Source organism: Lactuca saligna, chromosome 9 (genome assembly GCF_052625555.1).
Source record: "Lactuca saligna cultivar CGN05327 chromosome 9, ASM5262555v1, whole genome shotgun sequence".
Classification (NCBI taxonomy): domain Eukaryota; kingdom Viridiplantae; phylum Streptophyta; class Magnoliopsida; order Asterales; family Asteraceae; genus Lactuca; species Lactuca saligna.
This window is the reverse complement of record NC_136425.1, coordinates 162,665,192-162,689,935: the sequence shown is the minus strand read 5'-3', so window position 1 is coordinate 162,689,935 and position 24,744 is coordinate 162,665,192. Positions and strand designations below refer to the sequence as shown.

The 24,744-nt window shown below is 37.0% G+C and overlaps 1 long non-coding RNA gene across 3 annotated transcripts; it reads left to right on the top strand.

The window, feature by feature from the left end:
* Nucleotides 1–3,805: 3,805 nt before the first annotated feature.
* On the top strand, nt 3,806–5,401 carry LOC145018748 (uncharacterized). Of its 3 annotated transcripts, none has more exons than XR_013667145.1 (4): nt 3,806–4,507; nt 4,579–4,646; nt 4,920–4,952; nt 5,340–5,401. It is a non-coding gene; the product is annotated as an uncharacterized LOC145018748 (long non-coding RNA). The 3 variants fall into 3 exon arrangements; XR_013667146.1 differs by lacking the exon at nt 5,340–5,401 and having other exon boundaries at nt 3,806–4,199; nt 4,469–4,507; nt 4,920–5,095; XR_013667144.1 differs by lacking the exon at nt 5,340–5,401 and having other exon boundaries at nt 4,920–5,095.
* The last annotated feature ends 19,343 nt before the right edge of the window (nt 5,402–24,744 follow it).

Sequence of the window (24,744 nt, the reverse complement as noted above, 5' to 3'; positions counted from 1 at the left end):
ACGGAAGATGGTGATTCGAAATGAATCATCTGAAGAAGAAATCGTTCCAGAAACTCCACCTATCACCACTATGGTACCTATTTCTTTACCCATCATACCAACTTCGCAAATTTCTACCACTGTTTCCCAAACCAAACCACTCGAAATAGTTCTTACCAAATCAGTTACTGAGGAGGTTCCTATTTCTGATATGGTTGTCAACGTATCTGATACGGGGGCACCTATCCTGAGTGTTGCACCATCAATTCAAACATCCTTACCCATTTCATTACCTGTTACCACTTTATCTACCACTTCAAACATTTTTGACCATGCTCTTCAAAACCCATTCACCACACTTTTCCCTTCGCAATCACCTGAAAAGCCTCAACCTTCGCAACCGTTGTCTGATACAGAAGTCGAAGGAGGTGCCTTTGGTGGGATACTTGATGATATTCATTTTGATTCAGATGAAGAAGATATTCTTGATCATATGCTAATGATAGGAAAATAGTTTAAAATACTGAATCAAAAGTTAAAGACCATTATTCAATCACAAGCTGATTCTGGTCGAATGTCTTCAATATCTGCCATGGAGGTTGATATCATGATTAAAGGAGCAGAGGAACGAATCATGGAAAAGCTTGCTCAATCTGATAAAAACAATGAGCTCCGAATTACGTCACAAGGAAGTAATTTTACTTCTGTTGTTCAAGATCTTCGCGCAGCTACAAAAGAACGTCATGTTCTTTTTGTACAAGATGTTAAGAAGGTTCGCGAGGATGTCAACTTCAAAATTCAGGAGTTGAAGTCTGAACTTGCGAAGGATATTCAAAATGTCCACATGAAACAAGACGAAGTTCAACAGCAAATTGTGGCTATTTCTTCTCAGCTTCAAAAGCTCTATAATATTCCTGTTCTTGCCGATCATAAAGCAGAAATAATGATGAAGTTTGATAAGCTCATCAAGTTAGTCACTGATCTTAAAACAGCTCTTTTGCATTCTTCATCCTCTCAAATTCTTACTCCTGAATTCTTGTCTCTAAAGATTAATACTTTAGAACAAGCTATTCACAAAGCCCTTACTCCACTCACAAATTTCACTTCTTTACCTCCGAAGAGTGCTCCGCCTGTTTCCACAGGGGTGCAAGGGGGAGAAGAAGGTAGAAGTAAAGAAGAAGATACGAAAACTGTAGGAAAGGTGATATCAACTCAGCTTGTTGCTACTCTTCCAATTCCTTCAAAACTGATTTATGCAACAACAATTACCACAAGAACAATTACCAAAGGTATTGTTATCGGAAGAAATGAAGGAGGTTCAAGCTCAGCACCTCAAAAGGATGTTGTAGGAAGAGGAAAAGGAATATTATATGAAAAATCAAAAGAAGAGTTGAAAGCTGAGGCTGAGGCTGCGATGGAGAGAATGAGGCAAGTTCAGAGTATTATGAGGCAACGGGCAAGTGATCCTCCCTCCATGAACAAAGGTGATCCTGCAAAATTTTACTCTTACGAAACCATAGAGTTAAAAGTTGTGTGTAGGGAGATGTATGAGTTCGAGAAGAAGCCAAAGAGAAGTTATGATATTGCGAACTCAGATCATTGCCAGTTGGACTTCCCTATAAATGAAATGCTGTTCATCAATGCACAATACAAGATCAGTGAGAAATTTGATAATCCGAATGATTCTACTCAAATGAAAATCAGATTTCATGCTGTCTTGGGGAAGAATCCTAATGAAGTTTGGTCTTTAATGAAGATCAAAAAGGTGGTGACGATAAAGAAGGATATTCTGTTTGAAGAAATGTTACAGAATTTTAGATACTTTGTTATCAGAGCTGACAACAAACAATATGACTTCACAGTTGCTGACTTTCCTTTGATGAACTGCAATGACTTAATTCAAGTAGCACTGATCTGGAAGCATATGGAAGAAAACAATCTCAAAGGCTCTGATACAGATGTGTTCAAAGCAGGCTTCGCACATGTGAAGACTTTCATAGACAATTACTTCGATTGTCTAGCCCTTACTGATGATGAATTAGCACATGTTGTGGGAAGGGAAGTGAAAGTTCCATGGGAGGAGACTTTGACACAATCTGCTTTGTCAAAGTATGCTGTTGGAGAAATCTGCCTAAAACCTTTTGGCATGGTGTTTTCTGGCAGAGACACAAAAGGCAACCCGAAGAAATTTTTGTTTAAGGTCTCAGAGATTGAAAGATATAATTCTTCGCAATATACGCACTTCATTGTACGTATGAACAATTGCAAGAAGAATAACGAAGGAGAAAAGAAAGATTTGAAGAAGGTGATCTCCTGGTATGGAGAAGTGCGAAAGACAATTCACTCTGCAATTCAAAAGCTTATGAGTTGAATTGTATCGACTGTTTACAAAGGGGGAGAATGTTGATGTATATTGTAAAAGTCGAATAGAGTGTTTTGTATAGTTTCGCATTTTATGTTATTTTACTAAGTCATCTTTTGTGCGAAGTTAAAAATGTATAGACGTAGTATATTTTTTGTTGTTCCCTATAAATAGGGACTTAGGCTAGAAGTTGTAGGATGATGCTCGAACTCACTTCTGCTTAACTTTGTAATCAGTCTTAATCAATATGAGATCTGATTAATATTTACTCTCTGTGTTCTTCATCTTAAATCGTTCAAATCTATCTTTTCATTTCTAAATTCTCGATAACAATTCTCATCAGGTAGTGGATACTTGTTCTTGTTAGTTACCTTATTTAACTCGCAATAATCAATATATATTCGCATCGATCCATCTTTCTTCTTGACAAATAATACCGGAGCTGATAATTCGGAATATATATATATATATATATATATATATATATATATATATATATTCCGAATCCGGTAGAAACCTAAAAAATAGTAGGGACCGCGAGGACAATTCTCCACCCAACTAATTTTGTCAAGGGCACATACGTCAAGCATAATTACGAGTTTGTGACGCGTTCGCATGCGTCACACGTCTGTGGAACGTAATACGGACTCGGGGAAATAATCACGTGTGACAAACGTATATGGAACATCATTTAAATGAGTTTTTCTTTTTTATTTGTTATTTTTTTTATTTTTTGTTAATTTATTATTTTTTAATTTTTAAACAAAAAAACTTTTTTAGAGGCATATATACTCGGTTTTGCTGTTTTTGTATCCTTTTCAATTTTTTTTTTTTTAATTTTTCATTGTTTTAATTTTTTTTGGTTTTTGAATTTTTCAAAAAAAAATCTTTTTTAGATCGTTATAATTTATATACTCAATTTTCAGTTTTTTTCTGAACTTTTTTCTTTGTTTTTTTGTTTATTATTTTTTTTTGCATTTTTCTAAGCCTTTGAAGTTTTCTTGTGTTTCTTTTTGTTTTTTTGTGCCAAATAAATAAATAAATAAATATCTCTATTTTCCAAATGTCATTTTTTTTTTAATAATTTCCAATTCTTTTCTCCTACTCTCTAAAATTAACAGGCGTAACTTTATGTAATTTTATTTTTAAATGTAAAAATAATTATATTGATTACATGCATATAATTTGGAATTACAAGACAAATCAAAGTCTTGATTAACTGTGATTGATTGTTTGTCCCCGGTCAATTCGGAGATGATGAAGAGTGGAATCGATGACGATGGAATTGAAATAAAGCTAAAAACTAGCTATGTGATCTGTATCATGCAAGATTCTCTCAAATTTCAAATTGATTTCTTATCCCAAATAAATTCTTATAAAATCATAGTTTTTGAATTGGATGCTAAATATTAGCACACAAATCATGAATTTTGGGAAACTTGCTAACCAAGTTAAAGTATTTCAAACTTCTTCTTTTCTAATAAATGAATCATTTAGCTGTCACATGTCATTTTTATAAAGCCCTCTTTTACCACGTGTCACCTTTACAACCATTTCATAAATATTTTCCCGCTTATTTGGTATAGCTAATCCCACAATCTATTTTAATCGCCATATATTATCCCAATAAATTAGCAAACAGATTTGAATTTCATTTACATTAGGAAAGAAATCAGGATCATAATTATATTCAAGATTACAACGACGTCTAAGGCTTCCAATTCATATATACCTCCAACCCATCAACCTCTATTTCAGTCGCATCCCATCAAACTCAATTTCAGTCGCAACTATTCGAAGATACGTTTGATATATGCTAAGGAATTAAAGATTATTTAGCTATAGCCATCGATTTCAAGTTAGTTCTTAAAATTCTTCTTCCCTGTCTATTCATATTGTTGTATAGACTATTCATATTGCTTTGTTTGTTTGCATATGTCATTGTTTGAGTTATTGATGCAACTAACTTGTAAAATTTGTTTCGCCTGCCATGTGTTCGATAAAAAGCCTAAGTGAACCATGAATTAGTAATTTAGTATTTACAACACGATGCATGACAATATACTTTCATTTGAAGCTATTTTTTTGACAAAGATAAATCATTATGCCTCTTCTCGCTCTTCTTAGATATGGCGGCACCGTCTTAGCATGCTCATTTTCTGGGAGGTTGGTTTGAAATGATTTTTGATTATTGGGTGATAATTGTAGGTTTATATATTATTATTTTTTTCCTTCAGAAAAATGGATGGTGGACACGCTACAGAGGATGAGATTTTTTTTTTTGGAGAAAGCCCCTATACTAAAGGTATCTTCCTTACCTATATATGTTAATTGTTATTAGATATTATCAAAATGAGACATTGTATTATCAGTTTCCGCATGTCCATCTCTGTCACGAGCACATATAAATAAGGTGAAACAAATGTAGACAAAGATACAAGTTGTTGTAGAATGATGTCCTTCATATTAGTTGGTTTCTGCAATGATTCTATCTGCATCAACATTTATTTATTTGTTATCAGTTGTAACTAATACACCATTCTTCATAAATATATGAAAACGTTGTTTCCTATTTCAGGTATTGATGAAGGTGTTTCAGGTATTGATGAAGGTAATCTAATAGAACATCAATAGCATACTTAAATATGATTTTTTACTATCTTAACGAGGAACAATTATAGTTTTATCATTCATTCATCATATAAACTAAGCAAATGGGTTGATCGTCGTTTCATTGGTAGTTCTTTCTTTTTGCTTTATCTTGGTGGTTATAAGTGTGTAAGTGATTAACATAATAATCATGTTAATGATTATAGATTCATTTTAGTGGTTTATACATATGAAGTAATTTATCTTTTACACATAATAGAAATATACTTACATTTTTTACCCGTAATAACAGTGAAATGTAAGTATCATGTGAATGTTTTTAATGCATCTTTAACTTCAGTTTTACTGGAAACCATGCTAGCAACTTTGCTTTTAACTTGGCTTTCAGGTTGGCATATGTGAAAAATAAGGAGTATATGTCATCCGGTCATTCCTGTTGTGAATCTTGAGGTTAATTAGTATCTTTTATGGTTTTAATATATATATATATATATATATATATATATATATATATATATATATATATATATATATATATATATATATATATATATATATAGTGTGTTGTCGTTGTTTAAATTAATTATGAAATAAATAATGTATTGTTTTGAATATTCATTTTCATCTTCGTTCATGAAATACTTTTGATTTTTTTGTTTTTTTTGTTTTAGTAAATGCTATAGACCACAACTCTTAGCATGAGTTGCTTTTAGTTTGCATGTACTTTGTTTTTATATAAATATACGTTTATATATAGAGGTGAGACCACATTTGGAAGAATATTATATTTGGTTTCCATAGGAATAAATTAGTTTGAGGATTTGGAGTGTGCCACAAATGTTTCACATATCAAATGTGAAAAAAAAACAATAAAGTATCTATCATTGTGTATATGCATATAAGTAGGTGTCTAATGTCCATTTTTTCGATTTAATGTCCATTTTTATTTAGATCACCCATTTTGAAAATGATGAACTTTTTGTTCACTTTAGACATGTATCCAAAAGAGACTATTTGCCAACATTAACTTATTTTACAATTTAAACTATTATTTTTAGAGTTTCCTAAACCGTCACTTAATAATTTTAAAATATGTATTTTTCATAAAAGACCATAATATTGTGTCAATAATAGTAGAATTAATGTTAGTAGTGGTGTAATCATGATAAAGATCATATCTTCTAAATGAAACTAATTGTTGAATTTTAACTATTCATTAAGCGAATAATATTCATCATCTGTCGAGAAGACATTAGTTTCTGTAAACAAAGTTAATTATACTCATTTTGTAATTTTATTATATAAGCTATCAATTATATAAATTTGGTGTAAAAATGTCCATTTATTCATTTATTTAAACACATCATTTATGTATATTTTTAAACACAATCCGTTTAATTTGTATGTATAGAGCAGAAAATGATTGGTGTTGTGGATTTTGGATAAGGATGTTAATTTGATATATAAAACTTCCAATGTTGTATAAAAATAAATGTTAAAATATTATGTTTATTTTATTTTTCACATTAGTTATATATTAATTATCAATTATATAATAAAATAATTATTTATCTTATTATATATTTTTTTTACAAACCGTGGTTTCCACGGGTTATAACCTAGTTTCATGTGATAAAATCCAATGATAAAACACTAGCCTATTATGGGACTTCCCAACTATGACAACAAATAAAAAAAATTGTGAGTTGATTACCACTATCGTAAATTTTGAGGAAGAACTTGATTGTTTAATGTCACCGTTTGTAAGACTGCAACTCCACCTCCTACTTAGTTACTGGTTTATCCAGTATCTTCATCGGTTACGCCTCCTCCAACAAATATTCGTCTTGCTATTGAAAACTGTTAGTCATAATGTTTGTCACAACATGTTAGTATTTTGATTTATTGATTTTATATGTTTTAATTGCTATCTATACAAACGATTTCATGAGTAAATCATATTAATCTTTCAAGTAATAGGTAATGAAAGTGTTATGTGTGTGAGACTGTTTGTATTATTGTGCTCGTGTGTATGTCATTGTGACAGATTATATGTTAGTGCTGTTGTGTGTGGGTAATAGCTAGAATAAATTATGGGATTATCCTACTAATGGACATTTTTTGGGGGAGAATTTCAAATTTTAGTCACAAAAAATCGGATTTCCACATAGACACGCTTTCCGCGGAGGTGAGCTCCGAGGGGCTCCACGGAATTCATTGTAGCTCCGCGGAGTGGAAAAATCGTAATTAAATCAAGGGTGTCTCTGAAAAAAAAACATTGTAGCTCCGCGGAATTATTCATCGATTTTTTTTCATAAACACCGTTGATTTAATTACGATTTTGCCACTCCGCGGAGCTATAGTGAATTCCATGGAGCTCCTCGGAGCTCACCTTCACGGAAAGCATGTCTATATGTGGAAATCCATTTTTTTGTGACTAAAATTTGAAATTCTCAACCCAAAAATGACTATTAGTGGCATAATCCTATAAATTATTGTATTTATTTCAACTGTATTTTTCTCATTCTTGAGGTAATCTTTGTGTAATTTTATTTTCTATTTAAGTATTAGATCCCCTCCATTGTGGGACATCGAAGTGTCACTTGCACATATAGTATCAGAAGTGAGTGGGTGTTGACCCTTTCCCTCCCTACCTCTCGATCTTTCTTCCTTCTAGTTCCATTTTTCTTCCTGCTGTCATATTTTTTCCCCCTTCATGTGATGTGATGTCTTCCCCATCCAACGATACTACGCTACCCATGAACACTCTTCTCTACATGATCACAATCCAACTTTTTTCTTCTAACTATCTCCTTTTGAAGAATTAAATGATCCCTCTTTTCTCCTATAAAAACCTAATTTCTCATATTGATGGATCATCATCCCCTCCCGATCCTGGAATTACCTAAGGCGACAAACTGGTCCCTAATCCTCTCCTTTCTTCTTGGTATTTGATTGACTAGAGGGCTATTATGATACTTAATTCCTCTATAACTAAGGGAGAAGTTGATGAGATTATTGGTTTACCGACTGTACAGAGTATTTGGCTGACCCTTGAAGCCGCATACAACAACTCATCGGTCGAACGCATTCAAAATTTAAGGTCTAACTTTGCCTATCGTCAAAAGGGTTTGCCTTTGCTTATGTGATCAACTGGCTGCAGTTGGGGCTTCAGTGGACATTTCTGATCAATTACATTAGTTTCTATGTGGTTTGGGTCCATATTTTGAGACTTTTTACACCTATTTGTGTTAGAAATTGGGGTATAGTAAGGCTTTGAATTCTGAGAATTGTGTAAAACACTTTCATATTAAAACATTTGGGTGGTACTCCCAATATTCTTTAATCGGATAACACTCAGAGAGACAAGAATTTAGAATGTTTTGATGATAGTTCCGTATGTACCAGAAAATGAGACCAAAACCGACTTTATGATCTTTGTGTGAAAACAGTCATATGACAGTTTCAAACTATTATAAAACTGACATAAAAACAGAAGTTTGGATAATTGTCAAACAATGGTCAGCTCGACCCCAGCCAGGGGCTCTGCCCCTTGGACCCCGCTCCCAGGGGCGCTGCCCCCGGACCCCCGTTCGTTTAGGGGCGAAGCCCCTAAATGATAGTGTACTTTGAAAACTTGTTCAAACTTAAACAAGTGTGTACTCCACACCTTCCTTACTTGTTTAATATTTATCAAGATCACTTTTTGTCAACAAAGTAATCCCATTGCACTTAAATAATATTGATGATAACAAATCACCAACACTTCGTGCACCTCTTGACATGCACCGGTTTTCAGGGAGCTTCTTGCCCAAGCAGAAAGTCATGAAATGTTTCTCAAATCCATTCATTGTTCTGCCTCACCGCCAATAGCCTTTATAGCAGACACCACTCCCTACTCACCCTACTCTCCAAGTCGTAACCCTTCCCAGTCTCGTAGTGGTATCAGTTGTGGTCGTGGTAGAGGCCGACACCGCCTCACTTTCAACTTTGTCAGACTAATGGGCACTATGTCAACCAATGCCCAAATCTTTCTCAGTTTGCTACTAAGGTGGTGTCCTGTATGTTGATATTGCCAAGGCTTTTCAAGCACAATGTCATGTTTCCTCATCTTCCCCTAATTAGTATGTTGACTCCGGGGATACCGACCACATGATGGCATCTCCCGAGAGTGTTCCTTCTGCCACACCGCATATTGGGCAAGCCTCTGTTACATTCTGAAATGGTAATAAACTTCCCGTATCACATATTGGTCATGCTATGGTTACACCGAATATCAAATTAAAAGATGTTTTGGTGGTGTTGTCTATCGAAAAAAAATCTTTTATCAATTAGGAAACTAACTACTAATAATCCTTTAGATGTCTTCTTTTCGCAACAATACTTCTATATTCAGGATCGCCAGTCAAAGCAGCCCAAGGAAGATATGAAAATGGCCTGCATGTTTTATGGTTTGAGCCTCAAGCTCTTGTTGCTACGTCTCAATTAAATGCATCTTTCGAGCTTTGGCATTTGCAGTTGTGTCACGTATCACCTGACATTATTTTTCTTTTGAATAAAAGGGGGAGTTTATGTGTTACCTCCATACTTCCTAAGCCGGTTTTGTGTTCGGCTTGTGAATTGTCTAAATGTCGACGTTTGTCTTTTGATGTTAATGAACAAAGGTCTTCAAACTCATTAGATTTAATTCACTGCGACTTATGGGGACCTTCACCGGTTACCTCAGTTGAGGGTTACCAATTTTATGTGCTTTTTGTGGATGGTTATTGTTAATTTGGTTGGCTTTACTCACTACGGGCGAAATCTGACTTTTATGATGTTTTATCTATTTTTATAAACCTTGTGCAAAACCAATTCACACTGAAGATTAAATTATTTCAAAGTGATGGAGGAACGGAGTTTGTCAACCATCGTGGGAAAAACATTCATGCTACTAATGGCACATTTCTTAGGCTATCATGCCTGTACACTCCCCAACAAAACGGTTGTGTTGGATGAAAACATCGACATGTGGTTGAAACAGGCTTGGCTATTCTATTCAATGGACATGTTCCAACAACATATTGGGTTGATTCTTTTTCCTTAGCAATGTATATTATTAATCGGCTTCCAATGCCTGTTTTAAAAGGCAAATCCCCATTTGAGATTCTCTTTTCTCGCTAGCCGTCGTATGGAAACTTTTGGGAATTTGCTTGTCGGGTTTATCTATATCTTCGTGATTATGCCGCCACATAAGTTAGCCCCTAGGAATCTTCATTGCATTTTTATGGGGTATTCATCTTAACATAAGGGATAACGTTGCCTTGATCCTAACACATCTCGTGTCTACGTCAACTGTTATGCCCGTTTCGATGAAAGCTCTTTTCTATTTTCAGGGGAAAATAAAAACTCAGATGCCTCTTTATTACCGTTACATTCCTTTCTCGAGGCACCATTTGTGATCTCATCTCCATCGAAAGATCCTACTCCTACATCAACAACTCCTTCAGATCCTTGTAATATTTGTTCAGAAGACAACGATGGAGACTGTCCTTCTCAGCCTAATATTATTTCAACACAACTGGATGGGATCTCATCTCCACCATCTGACCCTCCTTCCCAAGCTGCAACCACTATCCCATCTACTAGCATCATGAACAAGCCTCCAATTATGATTGTCGAGCCCATAACCCAAGTTAACCAACCATCAGTTCTAGTTATGTTAACACTTCCGATGACAACTCGTGCCTAATCTAGAATGTTTAAACCTAAAAACAACTTCACATAAAGTGGTTAGTTCTAAATGGCTTTTACGTACCAAGTACCATTCTAATGGGTCCATTGAGCGATACAAGGCTCGTCTTGTAGCTCAAGGGTTTAGTTAAATTCCAGGGCTTGACTAGTCTCACACGTTCAGTCCAGTTGTCAACGCATCGAATATTTGGGTTGTTATGTCATTGGCTGTCATACATAATTGGAAACTTCACCAACTTGATGTCAATAATGCCTTTCTGCGTGGGCACTTAAATAGACTTGTATACATGGAACAACCCCCCGGTTTTGCCGATTCTTGTTTTCCTAATCATGTATGTTGCCTCAATAAAGCAATCTATGGTCTCAAACAAGCCCCAAGGGCTTGGTTTCAGCGCCTTAGCAGCTTTCTCCTTCGTAATGGATTCACATGCAGTCACTTAGACCCATCATTTTTTGTTTTCTCTCGAGATTCATGCATTATGTATCTACTGGTATATGTTGATGATCTCATCTTGACAGGGAAGCAGGACAACTTTCTTACCTCCTTTATCTCTCAACTTGATCAGGAGTTTGCTATTAAAGATCTTGGAGATCTTAACTATTTTCTTGGCCTTGGGGTTACTTGATCTTCTGATGGTTTGTTTCTTAGCCAGTCTAAGTATGTCACTGACATTCTTCAACGTGCTAATCTTCTGGAAGCTAAGCCTATCCATGCTTTGTTGGCTACTAATGAAGTATTCAGTAGTCATGATGTTCCTTACAAGGATCTGAATCACTATCGATCCCTTGTAGGGGATCTTCAGTACTTGACCATTACCCGACCGGATATCTCCTATGTTGTTAACCAAGTAAGTTAGTTTCTCCAGACTCCTACCAACATTCACTATATGTTAAAGGCACTTTAGATTTCAGTCTTTCTTTTTCGAAGCCACATCATACATCCATCTTAGGTTACTCGGATGCTCAGTGGCGGAGGTAGTAGGGGGGCTAGCCGGTGCTCAGCCCCCTCCAACTTGTCTCTCGTTAGCAATTTGGGCTATTACATACGTACACTTGGGTGGGTGCATCCATCCAAAAATTACATACGATCTGTACTTGATTCAAGAAGGGACGAGATGAGACCAGGAAAGTTGTAGTGCGTGTGTGATCCCTCGTCAGCAAGGAATATTCTGATGGTTGTTTTGATATGTTCCAGCATGGTGACATTATGTGAGATACCAGTGGGCGGATCAGGCACCGGAGAGGGATCAGGCTTGGGTGCAGGAGCCATATAACTTGAGGAGAAAATGAGAGAGTTTGTATCAGTTGAGTTCACGTGCAGTATATTGGACCAGACTCCTTTGATCTTCGGTGCAGTCAAGGAGGGGATTTGATAGTTTTTGAGTAGCCACCTTGGGGCCCATCAGGGGCCCAATTCTTATGGATCGTTGTAATTTCTCGGAAGGGATGATTCCATTTTTACCTCTAGGCATCAGGGATCTGAGATGGGTTACAGACCTGGTCTCCGGGAGAGACCACTACATGATTGGATCGCTATGGAGGTTTCGCGAGCCGTACGCGAGGAGTTACCAGACATTATTGAGCGTGTTATGGGCGGAGTATCCGCTAGGTTTCAGGGTCAGTCAGTGACTATTCAGACGGTTGATGGGGGCAGTCAGAGTAACTCAGGAACATGAGGTTGACCTGGAGTTAGAAAGGTAGAGGAAATCAGATGAGGTTCAGTTGTCCGTAGGTTCGGGTAAGAGACCTAAAAGGTCTGATTTGAAATCGAGAGAATTTCGGAGCCGCATTCGCGAAGGCAAATGTAGCAGGACGCACGAGGGTGCGTCTAGGAGCAGTGGTAGTGGTGATTTGGGTTGTTTCAAGTGCGAGTGGATCAATCATTTTATCAGACATTGTACTGCTACCATCTCCCAGGGAGCAGGCATGGTATGCTTCCATTACAGACAGCGGGGACAAAAGAAGGCCCAATGTCCGAGTTTTCTTCTAGCAGGGAAGGCGAGGACTCTTGCCCCTGTGACTTTGAGGATCACTGGCGGTCACCGGGGCCGGGCAAGGGTGCCTACAATACGGAGCAGGGCGTACCAGTTATCTACAGTGACGACACGTGTGGCACCGGACGTTGCAGGTGCGTATCTTTTGCTTTCTTGTCAACTTTTATATTGTTATGGTACAGCATCGATGATAGTAAGTATGGGTTGAGAATTATATTACCTGTTTTCGATTAAGTCATATGCTATCTGCATACCATGGATGTTAGTGTAGTAGTTCAAAGATGTTCCCTTTAGAGTAGGTTCTTAGGATGCAGTCACTATAGAAAGTGTGTGGTTGGGGCTCTCGAAACATTCTTTTAATCTTCATGAGTGCGCCAGATTTGATACTAGTGAGTTTTGGATCACTAGCAGCAGTAAGGGTTGGGTTATCATCGGGTTGGTTATTGGATGGTTTGGAGGATTGGGAATCCTATCCAAGTAGTGAGCTGTAAGGAACTAGGTGAATTAAAGTGGGGGAGAACCCTCTAAGTATTAAGGAGCAGTAGCATCCTAAATCTGGAGGAGTTAGTGACCTTCGAGAAGGAAACAGGAAAGCAGTAGGTAAGGGAGTGCATGGATTGGGAGTCTGAGCAACTTCCCAATGATGAGTCTGTATATTTATGATAGCTAAAGGCTGTTTTGGGAAACCAGGTTGGAGGATCGCCAGCAGGACTCGAGTAAGTCGGGATGTAGATCATGCGAACGACCGACACGGAATGCTTTCGGATTGTACTTAGTTGCAGAGGCAGCATGGAGAGTGTGGTAGGACTGAGGGATATCCATAGCATTCATTAGTAGCTAGTTATAGGAGTGTGGACGAGGGCCCGTATCTCCTAGTTAGCAGAATGTGGGCAGGGGTCCGTATCTCCTAGTTAGCGGAGTGTGGGAGGGGGCCCGTATCTCCTAGTTAGCAAAGTGTGGGCGGGGCCCGTATCTCCTAGTTAGCGGAGTGTGGGCGGGGGGCCATATCTCCTAGTTAGCGGAGTGTGGGCGGGGGTCCGTATCTCCGGATTAACATGATAAGAATCAGGAGGGATAGCAATATGAGATTAGATGAGGGTGGGCCTCCATAGCCCTGGGTAGGTAAAACCGATAGGAGAGGCCGCTCCAAAGTATAGTTTAGGTGAGACCTATGGGCGAGGCCCGTGTTCTTATAGCAGTAGGTGGGACCTAGTAGAGACTTTAGGGTAAGGTAAGGGATCAAGGGTCCTAGATCTTCTAGATCCAGAGTGGCTAGGTTGGAAGAGCAGTTCAGGTAGTCACAATATCCTCATAAATCACTGAGAGCGGTTGAGGGTTGTTCTTTCGTGCGGTGGCCGGTATTTCGGGTAAAGGTAGACCAATTGGGACCAGGGTGGTCTCGGTTCATCTGGAAGGCGGATGGGAGTCGACGAGACTTCTGTCAGGAATGATGATAAGGTATTTGGAGTAGAAAGCAGTGAGCTGATCGGGTGATGCTAAGTTGCTCACCGCGGAATCAAATAACCTCGGAGTGAATGATTTGGCTCTGTGATGCATCTCTCGTCTGAGCCTCAACCATAGCCAAGAGGGAACTGCTACTCTATGGTAGTAGTGATGAGATTATTTTGAGGGTGACACTTTCAAGGATTGGATCGGATAGACGAAGTGTGTACCTAGTGGTAAAGTGGTAAATGGAGTAGAAGGTAGTGGACCGTGGCGGACTTCAAGGATGAAGTATAGTTTAAGTGGAGGAGAGTTGTAACACCCTAAATTTATAAGGTCGAAAAAGAGAAGAAAACCTCAAATGAGGAAGTGACTCATCGAGTAGATGGGTGACTCGACGAGTAGGAGCGCGATTTGGTCGCGGGTTTAGTGACCTACTCGATGAGTCAGAAGACTGACTCGGCGAGTTGGCCAGGTTTTGGAATAACCCTAAATGCGGGCCTTGCACCCTATTTAAGGAACATTATAGCCTTCAGCAGCCCCCTTGATACTCTCTCAAGTCCAGAACGAAAACCCTAAATCCTCCCTTGAGTTATGAGTCATTTTGAGAGTTTTGGAGCATTCTTGAAGCTTGGAGGAAGAAGAAGAAGGTTGGAGGTTCAAGGAGGAAGGAGTAGATACAGAAGATTCACTCCATTTTCTGCTCATTTTGGTAATCAAGTTCCTTACTTGACTTCTAGTTTGTTTAATCTCCTTATGTCCCTTTTTATGGCGTTTATGGTCCAAGAAGGATGTCTTGTGGGATTTGGACTTCCCCAAGCTACATCCTTCTAGATTTAGAGGTGTTCAGAGTAGTAAAGACATAAAGGTGGGAGCCTTATGCCATTATACCTTTCCATCCATAGATTAAGTGGTTATCATGGCCTTTTGAGCAAAAAGGGTCATGCATGGGTGCAAAGGTAGCATCTTTGTGTGATATCCTGACCCTATAAGGCCATATATGGGTCTTGGATGCCTTGAGGTTGTCTGCAATCATCTGAATAGTGTTGGACATAGAGAGACTCGGCGAGTCAGTTGTGGGACTCGGTGAGTAAGCCCAATTCTTGCCCCAAAACCCTTTTGTTAAGGGTATGAGTTGAGTTTGGAAAGGGACTTGGTCGGCCCGAGTCCATGATAGTCATGAAGTTCATCATACTCGACAAGTTCAAGGAAGAACTCGGCGCGTCTAAGGCAATCTCCTTAGGTTATGGAGATGGACTCGACGATTTGTTCATACAACTCGGCGAGTCACAAACTATACACATTCATATGTGGATGATGAACTCGGCGAGTCGGTTGAAGATGGTCCTGATAGTATGGTTGAAGGAGAACCCATCGATTTCTTGCTAGACTCAACGAGTTGAGTCGAGGGATGTATTGGGTTGTAGGGGTATGGACTCGAAGATCTGGTAGAACAACTTGGCGAGTCAAGTCAATTGGAGGTTGACTTTGACCAAGTTTGACCAGGGTTGAATTTTGGATTATTATGGTCTAAATGTTGTTTGGGTATTGATAGTTCGGTAAGCCAAAGGGTTAGCAGTTCAGAAGTGTTGGTTAGCAGTTAGAAGTGTTTAGCGAATCTTCAACAACGTGAGGTGAGTCTCCTCATTATGTGAATGGGTCTAAGGCCATAATGCCGATCCATGTAGATTATGAGTAAGAAGACCCGGAGGTTAGCCATAGGTACTATATGCTAGTATGTTATTTCGGACCAAGGTCCGATATCGGGTTGGTGCCTGGAGAATGTTTGTATGTTTGTTTATACTTGTTGTCTGTGTGATACTCGTATGTGCCTGGTAGAGAAGTGGGCGTGGGTGAGGTCCTGTATCTCACCACTAGCAGAGTATGGACGGGGTTCTGTATCTCATTAGTAGCAGAGCAGGTGCGATATCCGATATAGGAGAGAGGTGAGTGTGGGTGGGGGCCCGTATCTCACTATCAACACGAGCGTGGATGGGATTCCATGACTCGTCAATAGCAGGATAGGGGTGAGGCCCTATGTAGGCGAGGCCATAGATTAGGAGTACAGTAGAGTATGTTAGCTACTTGTTATGTGTTATGTTATATGTTCGTACGTGTTTAGCGGGCGGGGCCTAAGAGAAACAAATCTGTATAACCGAGTGGGGCTCGAAGCCAGGTGGGGCCCTATGTAGCGGGCGAGGCCCAGTGCTTGTAATATTTGATTATGCATGGTATGTGGTAGGATGGGGAACTCACTAAGTTTCGTGCTTACGGTTTTCAGTTTTGGTTTCAGGTACTTCTGGTAGCGGAGGGAAGAGCTCAGGGTGATCGCATGGCACACACCTTTTGTTATTCAACCTGGGATGTTTACTCTGATAAAATAAAATAATGCTTTAGACATGATACTCTGATGTGATATGTTTTGAATGAATTTTTGGCACTTGTGGTTTTATTATTAAATTAAAATGAACTTTTTGGGTCGTGTTTTTGGGGACGTTACAATAGGTCATTTTATCAAATAACTGATCTGATACTAGCATGCGACTCTATAAGCTCATATAAGTAGGCACATAAAGGCATATCTCCAAGCATTCTATCATGCAATTCATAAACAGATCCTTAGCCCCTAATCTAGCATGCAATTCTCATATCATATCATAAAACATATAACTTGTATGGGTATTTTTGGGAAGACTTACATGAGCTCGGCTGATTGCACGCATCACACCCCTTCTCTTTTAATAAAATCCCTTAATTAAAATGTTTCTTTTTATGAAAAATCTACCAAACCCTCGATTTGAGTTTAGGCACACTCGAGAGTATGTCCGAATACCTCAAGCCAAGGCTCTAATACTAACTTGTAACATCCCAGAAATACAGATAAAATTTTTGTTTTTAAATTCATTCAAAACATACGGTAATCGTATCAAAAAAAACTTGAAAGTGTATCATAGTAACATTATATCATAATACAAATTCCCAAAATCACATAATACGGAAATTCTTAGGTAGATGTAGTGCGATTTGGACGGGCCCTTCCCAGTCGAGTTAGAAGTACCTAAAACATAAATTGAAAACCATAAGCACAAAGCTTAATGAGTTCCCCAAAATACCTCATACCACACAACAAACAGTCGAGCATATATGGGTACTTGAGATCCCCTTCGGTATATTACATGCATATAATAATCTATGGTACCAATTTTCAAAAGAATATCAATTTAAAAGGTTCTATATAAAGCTAGTTTTTATATAATTTATCGAGATTCAATTTTAATAACCAATATTAATTTTGAGTGCACTTGAAACTTTTTATATCTTTAATAAAACTTCATTTTATTACTTACATATTTGGAGTTTGTATAAGTTCTAAAAATCACCATTTTAAAACTTATATTAGGGTATTTCAAAATTCAATGTTATTAACATTTTTATAAAACTGGATTTTATTTTAAAAATGTAACTTGTTACATCTTATGTCCACATTATAAATTTTGAAAATCAAACTCCATGTGATGTTTATTTTGTCCGAATTATTTAGCATGTGAAAAACTAATTTATCAACCACATATAATAATTTCATAAAATAGACAACACAAGCATGCATAAATTATATGTGCATAAACATAACAAACTAATGACATTTTTATGAGCCAACACAAAAATGTCAAGTCCATTCCTAAAGAGGAATTTTAAGGGACCAAAAAATCTTCTTGTAATGTTGTTGTAGAAGCTCCCACTTGAGAAAACACCTATTGATTGCAAAAGATTCGAAAAACTTCTTTAAGCCAATATTTTAGCAATATGCAACACTTTTTAGAAAATGTTGCAAAAAAGGTTGCATTAGGTTCAATAGCTCAAAGGGAAGCTGTCAACAACAATACTTTTTGCAATAGATTGCTGAAAAGGTTATCTTTGTCCCTGCACACCTAAAAACCTTGAAAATTGCTTTATTGTCATAAAAAATGGCTCGAACTTCATTTCTTTTTACATTTTTCTACAAATAAATTATTTCTAAAAACTAATATATTATTTACAAAAGTAAATAAGAAAAACTAACATATTTGATTTATTAAATACCATATTAATAAATAAATTATTACAAGCATTTTTATAATAAATACAACAAACACAATGGTCATTGGCTTGTTTATGCACATCATACATGTCAACGTACACATTAAACAACCTTTGTTTTTCTAAGACAACTTTAAATGACAAAAGATGCATGAAACTTTTTTCACATAAATAACAATTAAAAGTTGTCATAGAAAATATATATGAACTTGTTTTTATACAAAACCAAGTTATCCATATTCTCCAAAATCTAAGATTTCCAAAAATCAAAAAATCTAACAAAACTTTCAAGGTGGCTATAATACCAATTGTTGGGTTTTTATTCAAAAACTAGATTCAAAAACATGATATTAGCAAAAGACGACTTGATGATTTGAATAACATAAAACAAGTTTATAACCCACCAAGGATCATCTTGCAAAGTTTGGAAAGAAAACAAAACAAACCAAAGAAGAGATTGAGAAAATTACAACCTTTGTAATTCTTTGGGTCCTCTTGGGAGGCTTGGAAGTTTATGAAGAATGTGGAACTTTAGAGACACCAATAAGAAGCCAAATTGATGTAGGATGCTAGTCCTTTATATAAAAACTCTTAAGTTTTGAGCCAAACCCAAGTATGGTTCAAAGAGAGAAAAATGCAAGCATCTTATCTTCAAAAGAAAGAACAAAATGGAGATAGTAACATGCTCTCAACATGTTACGGTTTTGAAATGCATAAGTGAGAAGAATGAAACCCTTTTCTCATATATATAACATATCCAATAATCAAAAGACCATACTCTTTTTTCACACATCAATTTTTGGATTATATATATAAAAAGAAAGCATAGATCTTATATTTTATAAACAAGTTTACAAAATATAAACTTAAACTTTTAGGTAAAAAAAAAGAATTTATCTAGTTCAAAATGTTGTACAAGACTTATTTATTCATACCATATGAATTATGTAATATTACTTGCTAATGAAAATCATTATTTCCTATAAATAAATAATTTCCAATTTAACTATAAGAGTTTATTGAATATTTATTAAAACCAATTTCTAATGAATAATGAATTATATCAAGTTGTTGTTAGTGTGACCCTTTAATATCATATTTAATTAGCAATATCACTTTAATATGATTCTTGAGCATACTAGATCTTTCAATCTCCCACTTGCATATGATTATTATTAGACTGTTATAGACAGTGGTGAACATCTAGCAACATTTCACTACCCTTATGAACATACAACTTGGTGTCATTCTATCAACGCCCAATTCCCCAAAAGCTCTAAGCTGCAATTGGTGTATAAGGTAAGTTTATCAGTTATCCTTTTGTCATAGACATCATGTTGAATAGGAGATACAGATCGTAATCAATCTCATTTGGTGTTCAACTTTAGGTTAGGTATCTTAGATGTCTAACTCTCAACACATTAGAGGATCAAATACCATCTTGACTATATAAGTCTCTTGCATAGTTCATAACATATCTAAAAATGACTTTTATAACTGCCCATTTAAGGACCAGCGTTTAGCCATATCTAAGCATAACATTCCCAACAGTTAAGTCTCACTATGTATCTCAGGTGTTAAGGATACAAAAATAATACATTTTAATCAAGTGTCATTCATGATAGCGATCCATGAGATGATCTTGATGCGGGTCAGTTCAATACTAGTTCTCTGAAAAGTACCTATGAAACTTGGTTACAACCCATTGCTTACCTTCATCCGGTAAAAGTCAACCAATACACTTCATATTAGTCTTAATTCATAATTGATCCCACAATTATGACCGACTAGGAACTTTTAGAATAATAAGATTATTCATGGATTAAACATGTTAATATAGAGCACAACAAGTATTGATGTTATGATCATATCCCAGTATATCAAATCATTTTATAATAGTTGTTGTCACATTGTTCCAATATCTAAATACTAAATCCAAATCAAAATCCAATTTCTAGAATAATAAATGCTTACAACTGAAGTGTGACCATTCATACTTAGCTCAAAGGAATGACGTCATTAATGGGTTTGACTAAACTTAGTGTTGCAGAAATCGGCCTTGGCGGCCGATTACTTGGCAATTAATCGTTTGACGGTCTTGAACCGTTTATGATTAGGATACTTGGCGGAAATTAGTCAAAATCGGTCAAACTCGGACTTAGCGGTTCTCGACGGTCATAGGTGAGAAATATTTGAAAAATTCAAAAATTTTAATTTTCAAATATTACACCAAAATTTTTAATTTTGAAAGTTTTAAGCTTTACAATTTTAAGATATTGTACTAAATGTAACACCCAAAGTTTGGAAGGCCAAGAAAAGAAAGAAAACCCTAATTTTAAAGGGCGACTCGGCGAGTCCAAGCGTGATCCGGGTCGAGGAGTAAGTGACCGACTCGGCGAGTCGGCCAAGGGGACTCGGCGAGTCTGGTCTGTGCGAGGAAAACCCTAAAATCGGGACTTGGAGCTTATTTAAACGTCTCATTCTCTCCCTTGGGGCTCCTTTACTGCCCCTTTCAACCATAACATCGAACCCTAAGCCCCATTATTGCTCATTCAAGCTTCCAAGCCATTTGTGGGGTGATTTGAAGGAAGAAGAAGAAGGGGAATCATTGGAGCTTCAAGGATTGGCCTTGGATCCGAAGATTGGAGAAGTTTTCTGAGTTATTGAAGGTATTAAGTCGTTCTCTCCTTTAGATCTAGTATGATTGTGAGTTTTGGGGGTTTTCTAGCCATGATTAGTTACCTCTTTTGAGTTAGAAGCCAGATCTGAGGTTGCTACTTCAGATCTAAGCTCATTGTGGTCTTGAGAAGCATAAAGTAGCAGCCCTTGAGTTGATTATGGAGCTTCTTTACCTTAAACCCTAGTTTATGGTGTATTTTGCCTAGATCTCCTTCTCTACACGTAAAGTTTGCAACTTTACGTGAGGAATTGGCTTGCGAAGGGTAGATCTACAGTTTGGATTCCATGCATGACTCAAAAGTCCTCTGCATGTAAGGGATTTGAATGGACTCAGCGAGTCCTTTGAGTGGACTCGGCGAGTAGCATGAATAGTAGGAGCAACTCGATGAGTGGGATGAACAGCTCGTTGAGTCAGATGAAGATTGCCTTGTACTCGGCGAGTCAGGTTGTGAAACCCCAAACCCTTCGAGTTGAGACTCGAATCAGTGAGTCGGGTGGAGACTCGGTGAGTTGGACAGGTTAGGACTCAGAAATCGGTAGACTCGGCGAGTCATGGACTGACTCGGCGAGTCGAGACGCGAATGGAAGGAATCTGAACATTTGAACTCGGTGAGTCAGTAGGGTGACTCGGCGAGTAGGGTTGACCTGGAAGGTTGACTTTGACCAGGACTTTGACTTTGACCAGAGTTGACTTGGTTGTCTTTCGGGGGTCAGTTAGACTCAATGTTGCTTTGATATTGGCAGTTCGGAGAGTAAGGGGAGCAGGAGTTCAGTGAGTTGCTGGGTAGCAGCTAGTGAGATCATCAGCAAGTTCAGCCAGTGCAGGTGAGTTTCCCTTTGTGTGAATGAGTCTAAGGCCACAATACCGACCCATGTAGTTATGAGTAGAAGACTCGGGGGTTAGCCCTAGGCACAATATGCTAGTATGATATTCAGGACGAGATTCAGTAATAGCGGGCGGGTGCCCAAGGATTTGTTTATATGATAGTTTATACTTGTTATTTGTGTGATACATGTATGTACCTGGTAGGGAGGTGAGTGTGGGCGAGGTCCCGTATCTCACCAATAGCAGAGTGTGGATGGGGTTCCATATCTCATTAGTAGCAGAACAGGGGCGAGGCCCAAGCTAGAGAAGGAGTGAGAGTGGGCTGGGCTCGTATCTCACTACCAGTAGGAGCGTGGACGGGGTTCCATGACTCATCAGTAGCAGGACAAGGGTGAGGCCTTAGGACAAGATCAGTCGTATGAGTTTAACTTATGTGTTGTGATATGTGTATGTGTTATTATTTGTTGGCGGGCGGGGCCCTGACGGCGAGGCCTAAGTAAAACAGATCTGTATCCGAGCGGGGCTCGAAGCCAGGCGGGGCCTGGAGCGGCGGGGCTATTGTAGCGGGCGAGGTCCGAGGTAGGGGCGAGGCCCAAGATAGCGGGCTTGGCCCAGTATATGCAGTATGTGGTTATGCATGGTATGTGGTAGGGTGGGGAACTCACTAAGCTTCGTGCCTACGGTTTTCAGTTTTGGTTTCAGGTACTTCCGGTAGCGGAGGGAAGAGCTCGGGGTGATCGCATGGCACACACCATAGATTAGACAACCTGGGAATGTTTACTCTGATAATGAACATGTGTTTTGAAAACTTATACTCGTATTATGTTTTGGAATGATGACTTTGCTTAAAGTAATGTTTTATTAAAAGAAAATTTTGGTCTTAAATTTTGGGTCGTTACACTAAAATTTTCAAAATTTCAAAATTTCAAATTTTCTAAAATTTTAAATTTTGAAATACTTACTTTTAGGATATATATATATATATATATATATATATATATATATATATATATATATATATATATATATATATATATATATATTAGTTTTTTAAATAGATTTATTAATAATTTAGGGTCCCCGATTAATCTCCACCGAGTCCGATTAATTGCTTAACGCTAGTCGATCGCCAAGCGATTTTCACAACATTGCCATTTAATATCATATGTTAATTAGCAATATGACTTTAATATTATTTTTGAGCATATTAGATATTTCAGAGTCTTATACTTCAAGATACGATTCTTATGGCTTCATGCACCCCTAAGAGCCCAAAAGGACAACTCAAATGGTCTGGAGTAGCCCATACTCCAAAAGACCAAACTAAGGGACCAAAAGATGCTAAGCTCTTCTCTAAACCTAAATCTAAGCTTAAAATAAATAAGTTCCAAACTTTATACCTCCAATAAGCAAGAAATGATGCATAAACTCTGGATCTACAAACTTATTCTTCTCCTTTACTTCTCCTCAAGCTTCCTTCTTCTTCAAAATCACAAAAGAACACTCAAAAACTCTTTGTAAGCTAAAAAACGATCTCAATATGACTACGGTTTCGAGATTAGCACTAAAAGACAATGGGGACTGAAAAGGTGACGAACTTGATGGACTTAATGATCTTAAATAGGGTGCAAACCCTAAAAATTAGGGTTTTCCCCTGCCTTGAGTACGCCCAGCGTACTCAGGGATCACCTCGATGCGCGCATGCAGTGAGTACGCTGCGCATACCTAGTATACGCCCGGTGTACTCATGGACCTTTCATGACATTTAATTGATTAATGGTTTAATTTTATACCTAGCGACTCAAACGTTACACAACTATTTTTTATCCATGTTGGATAGGTAATTACACACATTTGTTATCAATTTATCTGCTCTTATTTGGTTTGGTTAAAAATTGGTTATAGCAGAAAAATCTGTCAAGAAACATGGAAATTTTGATTTCGTATATTTATTAAAAACTATTACTAACCGGAGGTTCAACTTTAACCTAAACAAATCGCTTGATTTTTTTTATTGTTATGAATGTGCACCTCTATGTTAAACTATTTATTTTATTCTATATTAGTTAGTCTAGCCTTAGCTAATTTGTTAATTCCATTTATTTAATAAGCTTTTTATTAGAGAATTTATTCTTAAATCTTATGTGATTGTAAAAGAAGTTGCTAATTTGGGTCCTAATGATTTTTTTTTCTACTTAGGCTATTGTACTTTGAAAAATCTATCTAATTATAGCATTTATATTTTAAATATTTTTCTAAATAAGACATTATATTGTGAAAAATCTATATAATTATAGCATTGTACTTTAAATACGTTTCGTATTCAAGCGTTGCTTTTTAGTGCAAAAGAAAATAAAGCAAGTTTCCCCTTTTTGCATCATGTCAAAAGATACAAAAAAGAAAAGCATGTCGCTATTGAAAAATAATTGTACAACATTTTTTGATTCGAGTAAAAGGTATATTAACAAACTCTTTTGTTAAAAAATTTAATTGAGAATATTTTAACAAAAACTTGTGGAAATTGATGAAACAAAAGAAAAAGCTTTGAAAATGTTTGTAGTATTGGAGGATATATGAATGAGTTTTTATAACGTATATATTAGGAGGTTAACATATTTATTTAATGAATGCATGTAGGTTCATATGCATTTACCTGTAAGGATTTTTCTCCTTTCTGTCTCTACTTATTGTTTCCTTTAAGGGTTAAACAAAATTAACAATGATTACATCCCTATAATTGTAATTATCATCGGAGTTTGGGTTTTATATACATAAATTGAAAATCTATGTCATGTAGATTGGAGTTTGATAGTAAGTTACAACATTAAATTGATTTAATTTTGTAGGTCCTCTTGATCCTCATGTTTTAGCACTAAAATGCACCCCCAATTGGTGATTTATGGACTTATAGTGGCTTTGAAACTACACCTCTAGTATGAAGGTATTTTTTTTTTTTTTTTTTCCTATTATGTGAAGTACATGGAAAATCTACAAAACTCTGAAGCCAACACCAAAAGGCAATATCCACATAGAGAAAAACC